Source organism: Lygodium microphyllum, chromosome 15 (assembly GCF_053477565.2).
Source record: "Lygodium microphyllum isolate KBCC chromosome 15, Lygodium_microphyllum_v1.1.10, whole genome shotgun sequence".
Taxonomy (NCBI): Eukaryota; Viridiplantae; Streptophyta; class Polypodiopsida; order Schizaeales; family Lygodiaceae; genus Lygodium; species Lygodium microphyllum.
Window position 1 is genome coordinate 112,520,688 of NC_141149.1, and position 12,475 is coordinate 112,533,162.

Genomic DNA, 12,475 nt, shown 5'->3' on the forward strand with positions numbered 1-12,475 from the left:
GGTACACATAGATATTAGGTGATTATTTCTTTTTTAGTTCAAAACAAAGATATCATATGTGAGTATGTTCTTCTACTCACACAAAGTAGTCTATGTGAATTTCTATATGTTTAAGGAGTAGGAACTCAAAAATTGGCAATGATTGATTAAACGGATGGGAATGGGTAGTAGCCCCAATCTTACTCACTAAAATGAATTATTTAGTCTCTAGTAATTTCTTTTTTCCCATCACTAATCATGACAATGAATTTTGTATCATTTATGTCCAAAAATAAATGAAATATATAACAAATATACCATCCACAAGTTTGATAATTATGTCGCATAAATGTTCAATTTTGATAATTATGTCACATAAATGTAGCATCTATCATTATAAGTAGTTACTAAATGCTTAGTTGTAAAACTTGAGTTGATATAAGATATTACTTGTTACAAAATTTTTATGATAAATTCAAATGTTGTTTTCATGATGTTGGATTAATAGGAAAATACAATTGCTTTAATTAAAGATGTCAAAAGAAGGGCAATCTTATCTATTATTCTCATGCCTTATGATTTCATTCTTCTTGGAATGATAAATTATTGATTGAAACTAAATTTAAGGTAACCTAGAACTTGTAAGTAATAATCATAAAGTAGAGTTTGAAAGCTATGTTAGAAATGCATGTCTTCTAATCTCCAAGAGCTTTAGATATATTGAAGCACTATACTAGAATTATTTGTTTTGATTGTATTTTAAGCCTTTAGACCCCTCTCGTGCCTAATCTTGTGATGAGTCTTTTAGGATATACAATAATCCCTAAGTTTTGAGAGCAAAATAGATTCTATCACTTAATGAAGCCAATTATTCTTAGGAAAGTTATATCATTTTAGTTCAATTTAAAATGTATTGAATCATGTAAACCTTTTTTATGATGTCTATAGAACCAAGCCAAATCCCCCATGTGCAATAACCTTCCAAATCTCACCATTGTGATAATGCTTTTCAATAAGAAACACTAGCGCTTCGCGCACACGAAACTCTAGGCCACTTCACTGCCCCAAAGTGGTGGCAAGCAAAGTTGCTGTGTGATAACTTTGCTCAACAATCCATTTCTCGTTTTTCTCTCTCCTCTTTTCCCCCTCTATTTATAATTTTTTATTTTCTCTCTCTCCCCCCCAAATTCCCTATGTTTAATTCTCTCTCTCTCTCTCTCTCTCTCTCTCTCTCCCTTTTTGTCTCTCCCTGCTTTTCTTCTTCTCTCTCTCTCTCTCTCCTTTTATTCTCCCCCTCTCTCCTCTCTTTTCCTCCTCTCTCCCTCCTCTTTTTTAATTTTTTTCTTCTTCTCTCTCTTTTTTTTTATCTCACTCTCTCCTCTCTTTTCCTTCTCTCTTTCTCCTCTATTTTTTATTCTCTCTCTTTAAATTTTATATTTCCTCTCTCTATAATTCTCTTTACATGTTCCCTCCCCCCCTCTCTCTCTCTCTCTCTCTCTCTCTCTCTCTCTTCTTCTTTTTCTTCTTCTACTTTTTCTTTCTTCCCTCCCCCCCCCAAGTCTCTCTTAAAGTATGTAAATTTTATCTTTTCCCTATATATAATTCTCTCTCTTCTTCTCCTCTATTTCTCTCTCCGCCCCCTTTTCTTGTCCTTCCCTTTCTCCTGATTTTCCTTTTTTCTTCTCTCCCTCTCTCTCTTTTAAATTTTATCCTCTCTCTCTCTCTCTCTCTCTCTCTCTCTCTCTCTCTCTCTCTCTCTCTCTCTCTCTTGCCCCCTCTCTCCTTCTTCTCTCTCCCTTCCTCTCTCTCTCTCAAAACATATTTAAATTGGAAAAGAGGGTAGGTTCGGGAAGCCCTCTGGAGATGCAGGGCGAACCTACAACGAAAATAATAAATTTTATATTCCCTCTCTCTATAATTCTCTTTCTCTCTGTTTCCCCTCTCTTTGTCTTTTTCTCTTTATTATTCTTCTTCTTTTAATCCTTCTTCTTCTTCTTCTTCTTCTTCTTCAATCTCCCTCTCACAGTGTGTGAAAAACTATGTCCAAAAAACTTTAAATTTAAACAACTTTTAAAAATATTTAATTAAAATTAAAATTAAAAAGTTTAATCTAAGAGAGAGAGAGAGAGAGAGAACCTAGGCCCTACACATGAGAGAGGGGGGGGGAGGGGGAGAAGAAAAATGTTTAATTAAAAAAAGACTATTCTCTTTCCTCTTCCCCCTCCTCTCTCCATCTTCTTCTTCTTCTCTTCTCTCTCAAAGTGTGTGAAAAACTATGTTCGAAAAACTTTAAATTAAAAAAAGCTTTTAAAATGTTTGATTAAAAGAAAAGTGTAAATTAAAAAGTTTTGATTAAAGGAGAGAGAGAGAGAGAGAGAGAGAGAGAGAGGACCTAGGCCCTACAAATGAGAGAGACGGGGGGAGGAATTTAATTAAAAGGGAAGGGGAAAAGAAAGAGAGAGATTATAAGTGAGAGAGAGGGAAGGGGGTTTGAACTAAAAAAAGGGGGAGGGAGGTTTAATGAAAAAAGGGAGGGGGAAGAGACAAGGAGAGATTACACATGAGAAAGATGGGAAGGGAAGGGGTTTTAATTGAAAAAGGGAGGTTTGGAAAAGGGGGTAAGTTCGAGAAGCCCTCTGGAGGTTCGAGGCTTTCTAAACCTACAATGAAAATAATATAGTAGTAAGATGTGTTGAAGTAACCATATAAGACGTGCTTTTTTGTATTTTATTTTCATGATTCTCAAAAATTTAAGACCATTTTAATAAAATACAAATTAGTGGGCAACTTATGCACATTGTGAAGAGACATTGCACCAAAGTTGGTTGTGCTTTTTGTGAATGCATTTATCTTCTTGATAGAGCTCACTTTTAGCACATAACTACCAACAACCATCACTAGTTTCACAAGCCAACCTCTATTCCCATCTACTATGTTCATCATCCATAATGACTTGACAATGCCATACATTGTTCATGTTGATTTGGCTAATTAGATGGGAGGACATCTATTTGAAAAGGTTCTGTGTGTGTGTGTGTGTGTGTGTGTGGAAGGTTTACAATAAAAAACGAGGTGGGTGGTACTCTCCTAAAGAAAGATTGCAAGCTTTGAAATTTTAGGTGTTCTTCTAGTTTACCAATATGTTATGTAAATGTGAAAATTGATTCAAACTCAAAACTGCCTAGCTTTTAGTAAATTGGAGATGTGAAAGTTAGCTCCTCAATCACTTACTAAAGAGATTGATAGTAAAGAAATTTGGATAACTAAGCATAATTGAGATGTATTGTCATGTAAACAATTATGCACACATGATCAAATATCATGAAAACGCCAATTGGTAGCCACACAACCCAAGTTCTATGCACATGTAAAATGCATTCCAATGGTAGGTGTTATATATGAACACATGCAAAACATTAAGTAATTCACCTTTATATGAACATAATATATGGTGAATTTTGTATGAAAAAACTATATATGCATGCCAAGCTAGGCATTCTATTATGGAAGAATCTTTTAAGTACATGCAAAAAATGAAATAGAGCTTACTTCAATGCAAAAAGTAAATATAATAAAAGGTTTTTTTGCACAAGTAAGAGTATGCTCTTGCGGAGAGGCCTCTCCTTATTGCATGAGTAACTAGCTTAGGTAAGTGAGGTGTTGCGGTTTGTGAGATTTCTTTACTTCTAGATTCTACCCATAAGGCCCTCACATTGGGACCTCGAGGGTATGGAGTGCATTATCCATCATAATTCGCTTCTAAGGAATGACACTCAATCAATGTATTAAACTTTCTAGTATGTCATAAAATTGTGAGAATGAGGTGCTTGACACTTCAACTCACTCAATTGAAATTGGGTAATAAGGATATGACATAAATAATTAATTAGAATTAACTCACAATCAAGTAGATTATAGTGGAAGCAAATAGTGTAACAGTAGTAGAAGTGATTAGACACACTCAAAGAGATAATGGTTGATTCAAGTCAAGTAATCTAATGAAAGGAGAGATAAATTAGGTCTAGTCATACTCACTCACTTTCCTTACTCTACTCATACTCTCCCTCATACATAGTCATTGAGACTAGCTCCCCCCCCCCCCACACACACACAATCCCTCGTACATATGTATGTACGTGCATGCACGCACACAACATAGAGAACATGCTAGACTATTGTTTTGCCTAAAAATTCCAAATCAGTAAATGTTGACTCAACATTAGCTGTAGTAAGATCTCAATTATCAAAATAGTCAAGACTAGAATGAGTAGAGGAACAAATCTTTTGAAAACACCAACCAGTTATATACTTCTAGCACACAAGAAAAGTAGGTAGCTAAGGATGGAATACCTATATCTCAATATAGAATAAGAATCTACTTAATCCCACTAGTCAAATTGTGGAGAGCAATTTGCACATTTTCTCTTTTTACATCAACAAAAGTTAATGGCTAGATGGAAAGTTATTGACTCTAAAGGTTTGCACTATTTTATGGAGTTGAGTAGGTGAGAAAAGTCAAGCTTGAAATGTAGGAGCACTTGTGACCAACCATAAAGCTAATTATGCTTCCATTTAAGGCCACAGTGTGCTAGTAGTTAATAGTTGCTTGCCTGCTAGTTAGCAATTGCATGTATGGTAGTTAGCAGTTGTGATACAATTGCCTCTATGCTAATTATTAGCAATTGGGATGTAGTTACTTATATGCTTGTTAACAATTGGGATAGAATTGCATCTATGCTAAGCATTAGCAATTGGGATGTAGTTACTTATATACTTCTTAACAATTGTATGTGGTTTTATCCTAGTTAGGAGCTTATTGTATGCTGGCTAATAGCTATATGCTAGTTAGCAATTTCCTATCTACTAGTTAGCAAGTGAGTTTTATCACCCCCCCAAGAGTAGAAGTGTACTTGTATACACCAAGCTTGTTCTTGAAGATAATGAGCTTATTTGGTCCAAGTGGCTTTGTGGAGATATATGCAACTAGATCATGTTTAGAGCAATGAATCATGTCAGTCACTTGACTCAAGGCTTTCTCTCATGTGAAATGGTAGTGCATCTCGATGTGTTTGATCCTAGCTTGCAAGATAGGATTGTTAGCAAGATAGGTACTTGAGAGGTTACCATAAAAGACTTTGGTTGGTCCTTTAGTTGGTATGTCAATCTCTACGAGCATTGGTCTTAGCAATACAATCTCACAAGTGACATTAGTTGCTCCTCTATTTTTAGCTTTAGTAGACAATACTAGAATTGTGGGTTGCTTCTTACTTGACCAACTAATTTTAGCACTTCCTAATGAGCAACAATACCTTGAAGTAGACCTTTTCTCGGAGAGAGCAGTCTCCACAGTCTTCATCAATGAGATATGAAGTGAGGAACTCTACAAGGCCTTGGCAGGCAATTATCATTACCCACATGTGCACTATGAGCATTACCAACACTTACACCATCATCTTGTTGGTCATGATTGAGGGCTTCATTAGTGTTGTTTTGATTTTCACCCTTGTCACTTTGCCGCACAACATCGTGTAAGCTACATTCAAACATATCCTGCATTTTGTTATCCTTCGCACTTGCCTCAGGATTAGTTGGACTTTGGTCCCAACTATGATTGTCTAAGACTCTAAGTAAGGCATAATAAACACTCACAAGTTGAGGATAGAGCTTCACCATTAGGGCATTCCATCTGTAGGCTCATTCACTTTAACCCTAGTTTAGTCTCTCACATGCCCTCTTAGTCAACACCTCTTGCACATGTGTGCCACTACACTTTGCACTACTAGGACACTATAACTTAGGATGTGAATTGTAAGCCTATCCACATGTAGCCTCAAATAGTGTTGTCAACATCTTTGGTGCACATTTACTTTCATCCACTCACACATCCTAACCCCCTAGGTTTACACATTCCTTACTTAGTGTCACCAAGTCCTCAACTTAGATCATTAAGATCTAATGTACATAGCAAATAGATTCAATGCACTAGGTCAAAACCACCTATGATCACAAGCATCAAGCTCACAACCCATCACAATTTTAAAGGCATTTTAGGCACAAGAACCACTACATTTTAGGGGGGAATCATCCAACCAAGCTACCAAGTGCCAAATCCCAATCATCACATGGGCCCTATGAGTGAGCAGTAGTTGAGCTAACTAGGTTATTGAGAGAATCCTTGCCATGCCACATTCAAAAGTACACCAAGACCAAGGGACTACGAGGATAAGGAAACATTTGAGCCAGTACTTTCAACATCATCAAAGCTTAGTATGGACAAGAAGTGCCTGCAAAGTTGAGGTACTAACTTTGTTGACCAAAAGTTGTATTGTGACTTGCCTTAAGGCACTACCACAACTTGAGAAAGCATCGAACCCAATTGTTTGTAAAGAAACATGCTTGTTTGTTCATTGACTCATTTTGATACTTTTATCTTGAAAAGGTGAGTACTATATGGAGTAAGAACAAACACAACTAAGCTTGTAAGGCCAATTGGATCACAAATCCAAGGTATTCACAACCATTGGGAGCAAGAATCAGCAAGATACGATTAGCCATAGCAATGGAAGGCCAATGACAATTGTAGCTAGTGCAAGATAAAAAAGAGAAGGACCATTGAATCATAGACTTGAGGAGACAAGCTTGAAAGATATGAACTTGAAGAGACAAAGTTGAGAGACCAAGGAAGAACTAACAAGGCTTACAGATTCAAGAGAGAAGCACACATGAGAGCACGCCACAAAGAACTCAACATTGCAAGAAAAATCAAAGAGTTTTCCATTGGGCTATATAGAGCTTGATACTCTTTTAACACACTTACATAGTAGAGTAGACTGAGAAGTCTTCCTGAAATCTTATGAGTCAACAAAAGAAAGAGAGAACATTCCCATCCAACTATTGATTCACAAGATGCCAGAGCTAGCAAAACAAAAGCCATGGTAAAGGCTAGTGGATTAAATGGAGATAGATAAATTTACAAAGGCTAACATAACATGCATTCAATGCAACATCACTTATATGTATTGTGATTTTCCAACATGCAATACATCCAATAGCATCTTACCACTTTATTTCTTGAATTGAGATCAACCACAAACATCACTTAATTTGCAAGAATGACATATAGACATATAGTACACAACATAATTGTTCACAGCAATATGCTATGCTAAAAATTGCAGGTAAGATATTTCTTATCCTTGAACTTCATGACCGCCTTTCTTTATGAATATGCCATCCTAAAATCCTGATATGATGGCTTCATCTTGAAACTCTCAAAATGATAAGAGATTTGAACATTTCAAGTTGAATTAGAAGCAAGAACTTCAAATTGGAAGATGAAACCTGAACGATCTGCCTTGAATCCACAGCATTGAAATTTTTTGAAGAGATCAAATTCTTCAAGAATAAGAACTTCAAAATGTCCTCCTTCAAACAACTTGACTACACGATGTGTCTTATGTAGAGATGACATGATACCTGCAACTTGTAGAAGTGCGAAAAAATGCCTCAAGTTGCAAAAACACCTTGAATTTTTCAAAAATCTTGCTACATTTTCCATTAAAAGAAACCATATCTCCTACTTCTTGGAAAAAATCGGCTTTCTCTGATCAGCAATTACATAATTGCCAATACTGTCCTCATTTACAAGATGATCCTGACAATTTCTTGCTTTATTGGCAAACCATATACCTTTCTTTCTTCCTAGGCCTAAAGCCTAAAGCATGAGAACTTTTCCCATGAAATTGGCAGGATCACCAAAGTGTTTTGGCCTCTCAAGTCCACAATAGAAATACAGGACACACTGGTCTACCTAAAATAACCCTAATATTGCACGAAACTTCTTGAACGGATTTATAGCCATTATACACACATGATATTTAGGAAAGATAGACATGAAACGCATATCATATTCATGAATGAAAATTTGCTATCTAGAATGATATCACACAGTTTACTATCATCACAACCATTCCTAATGAAATAACTTGAAGTAGACATCATTAATATTCAAGCTACAGACACAGATAGATAGAATCAGCAATCATCTACATGCTCTGCATGAAGAATCTCTCATTCCTAATATACAGGATCTCAACGAATACAACTTCCTCACGTTTTTTTTTGACCTGCACATGCCTTTCAAGTGAAACATCATATGAAAGCTAAAGTCACTTTGCACATACTAATCCCATAAACCTAAATGCATACAAGTACTAAGTTATGATAGAATCCAAGCCCTAACAGACACAACACCAATCCCAAAGATGAAGAGTTGATACCTCTTGCATTCCTCAAGGTCAAACTAATTGCCAAACAAGCTGATCATTGATGCTCTCATCGACAAAGGCTCAAGTTATAGTATCTTGACTTATGATGTATGGAGACTAAGATCCAACAACCTGAACTCATTCCAACAAATGAAGAGATCAAATCTTATGGAGAATCCTCATATTCTCCCTTAGACAGATGCGAAATTCTCATGACCATAGGAATTGAGAGCATGCCCATCATGTTTAGAGAGGAAAGCAATGGTGCAAGGTAGAAGCTATGAAGTACAAGAGGGTTAATAGAGAGAAAAACACGAGAGAGTTATGTGGGTACAAAATGAATGGTATCTTTATTCTTCGTTATCTTTACTTATATGTGAATGTATAGTGTGTACATATGTAAGGGGTGCCCACCCAACAAGTGACCATTGGTCTTTACCCCAAAAAACTCCCACTCAAAGGCCAATGTGCCTTTATGGGAGTATAAGAAGAAAGTGAAGATACTATCAATGCAATTAGCACTTTGTAGTGTGCTGTGCTTAGAAGGTAAACCCTTCGTGCAAAGATCTGCATGGTTATCATCTATATAGATCTTAACAAGCTCAATGTGCTTGTCCTCAATCACCTCCCTAATGAAGTGATGCTGCACCTCAATGTGCTTTGTCTTTGCATGAAACATAGGGTTCCTTGCCAGCTGAATGGCACTCTCACTATCAAAGTGCAATGTAGGCACACTTTTACAATACCAAGTCTCACTAAGCAAGTAAGCCATATAGATTCCTTGTTGTAAGCCTCAATGATGAGACTGCAACATACTCTGCCTCAATGGTAGATAAAGCTATACATGGTTGCAATCGAGAGATCCAAGAGATCACACCACTAATGGAAGTGAGGAAAAAACCTATATAGATCTCTTAGAGTCTACAATCCATGCAAAATCAGCATCTACATATCCAAGAATAGATGATCCTTTCTTCCAAAGCATATGTACATAGATCTAGTGCCATTCAAGTGCCTTGCTTCATGCCAAGGTTTTCTATATATTATTGACCACTTCCAGGGCATAGGAAATGTTTGGACATGTAACAACCATGGCATCCATCAAACTACCAATTGTGGATATATATGGAATCTGCTCATCTGACTTGGGGCTATCCCCTTGGCTAAGTTTCAAATATTGAGGCAATGGAACAATGATACCCTTTCCCCTCCCCATATTGAAATGCTCAAATATCTTTCCGGTATATCTTTCCAATGTATTCCTTTTGAGAGAAATAAAGTATATTTTTGTCTCAATCCAGAATAATGTGCATATAAGAGTCAATCCTTCATATTAAAGGTTTCATACAACATTTTCTTTAAAGCATCAGCATCCATAATGGACTTTCTAGGAATCAACATGTCATCCACATATAGAGTCAAGATCATTATGTAGTTTACACACCAACAACTATTTTTTGCCTTCCACAAATAAACCCCTCAAGCTGCTACATGTAAATATCATCATGCAAGTCCTCATGTAAGAAGTCTTTATATCCATCTGAACCATCTCTATATCGTCCCTAGCAACCAAAGTAAGAATCGTACGAAGGGTGGTCATTTTGACTGCTGGTAAAAAGATCTCATCAAAGTCAATTCTTGTCTCTTGCTTAAATCTTTTGGCCACCAATCTTGCCTTATATTTAGGCAATGAATTAGATGGAGATACCTTCAACTTGCAAACCCACTTAATGGCAATGCATATTTTCCCTAAGGCAAAGAAACCAACTCCTAGGTAGCATTCTTTTCCAAAGAATCCATCTTTGATTTCATAGTCCTCTTCCACTTATGACTGTCATCCCTAGTTATTACATTTTCATAACAAGAAGACTCATCACAATCTATGACCATGACATAATCTAGACTCTCGAGACAGAGTGTATCTATATGGTGGTCTAGAAACCTTTGTAGACCTATGTAAAACTAGCTTAACACAAGCCTCTGGCTATCCCATTTGTCTATCCTGTAAAACATGAGGCTGTTAACCATCTCATGGCACCCCCATTTCAACATTTGCTAGTTTTCCAAGCCTTGATCATGTGAAATAAGTCATACAATCTACTCATGTATTGGCTACCCATTCTCTAAAACACTACTCTATGGATCACAATCATTTTGATAGGCCAATTATGTATGTTATCCTCATTAAAGATGACATCATGACTACATACTACCTTCTTTGATTCATGATCCCATAAGCGATAGCCCATTTCACCTGATGCTCCATAACTAAGAAAAATACATTTCTTACACTTAGGATAAGCGCCATTTCACCTTATTCTCCATAGCTAAGAAAAATGAATTTCTTACACTTGGGATCAAGCTTATTCCACTTATCTCTAAGTATATCCATAAATACCTCACAATCAAAAACATGCAAGCGATCATAACTAGGTCTCTTCCTAGACCATAAATCCTCTAGCATCTTGTTATCCAATGATTTGCTACTAGGAGATTTGTTGAGATCAAATGCACTACTAGCTTTACAACTTCAACCCAAAATCCATTAGTGAGACCAACATTAGAAAGAATACTATGGACCCTTTCTTAAATGGTCCTACTCATTGTCTTAGCCACACCATTTTGAGCAAGATTCGTAGGACCTCTCAACCCTCTTTTGATAGCACAACTTGCACAAAAGTTTGTAAATGCATACAAGGTGTACTCTCCACCATTATCACTCCTCAAGTACTCAAGCTTCTTGCTTGACAAATTCTTTGCAAATGCCAAGAACTTTTGAAATGCATCCAAGACATCACTCTTCTTGTGAAGGGGATAAACCTAAACCTTCCTTATGGCATCATCTGTAAAAATAACAAAATACAAAGATCCACATAATGAAACCATGCACCTTGGCCCAAACAATTTGTGATGAACCAAATCAAGACATTATGATCTTCGACTCCCACTACCTCTCTTATATGATATTTTAATTTGCTTTCGAAAGATACAATGCTCACAAAGCCAAGATCTAGAAAAGGAAGATAGTTCAAACATCACAAAAATTTCATTCCAATGAGATTGAAATATGTCCGAAATGGCAATGCCATAAAGAGATAGATGGTTGTTCACTGAATGCTACAGCATGGTCTTTAACACCAAAAACATGAAAAGGACAAAAAGTATTAGATTTTGGTCCTTTGGCCATAATAAGAGATCCCTTGCAAATCTTCTACACATAATCATTAACGATCACTCTATATGCAATCATCAAGCTACCTTATATTGATCAAACTTTTTGTCAAGTCTGGAACATGCCGTACATTCCACAAAACTAAAGGAACCATTTGGCAATGACAAGTATATATCTCCAATTCCAAAATGCTACATACATATTTATTTCCAAGATGAACACGTCCTCTTTTTCCAACACCTACATGAAATACTGCTCCAAAATCCATAAGCCAATTCTAAGACATGACATTATCCATGGCAACCAAGAATGCATGACCAAAAGAGGATACAAACAAAACATCATTATCATCATTGCCACATGCATTAATCTCCTTAAATTTGACATTTCTTTTCTCTTTGTCATCATTCTCATTTGCCTTCCAGCCTTTTTTCTTATTCTTCCACTTGTAACAATCCTTTTTTATGTGTCCCTTCTTGTTATAGGAGTAGCATTCTATATCTTTTTGCTATGTGTCTTGCTTTTTGATTTACCTCTCTCACAAGAGTTTCCCCTTGCATTTGACCTTCCTCTCACCATAAGTGTATTGGAGCTCTTTGACCATGCATTATTATGTCTATTCATCTCCTTAGTGAGTAAGCTACTCTCAACATTAGTACTTATAAGACCACCTATTGGTACGGAGTTACTAATGGCAATCCTAAAAATATCCCAACCCTCATACAAGATGGCTAACAAGAATATGGCCTTCAAAGAATCATGAAAGACAATTTTCTGAGATGTCAAATGGCTTAAAATGGTATTGAACTCATTGAGGTGATTAGACATCAAAGTCCCCTCCATGCAGAAATCAATTAGTTTTTTAAGCCAACAAACCTGTAAGGCTACACTTTCTTTTTCATACAAGTTGCCAAGCTTTTTACATGCACCATATGAATGTTCACGTTAAAATACCTGGACTTTGAGAGTGTCAACATAATGGTAGAGCATGATATCTCATCTAATATCTCCTATGCATTTGCAGCCATGTCCTTAGGCTCAATCTAACTACATCTGA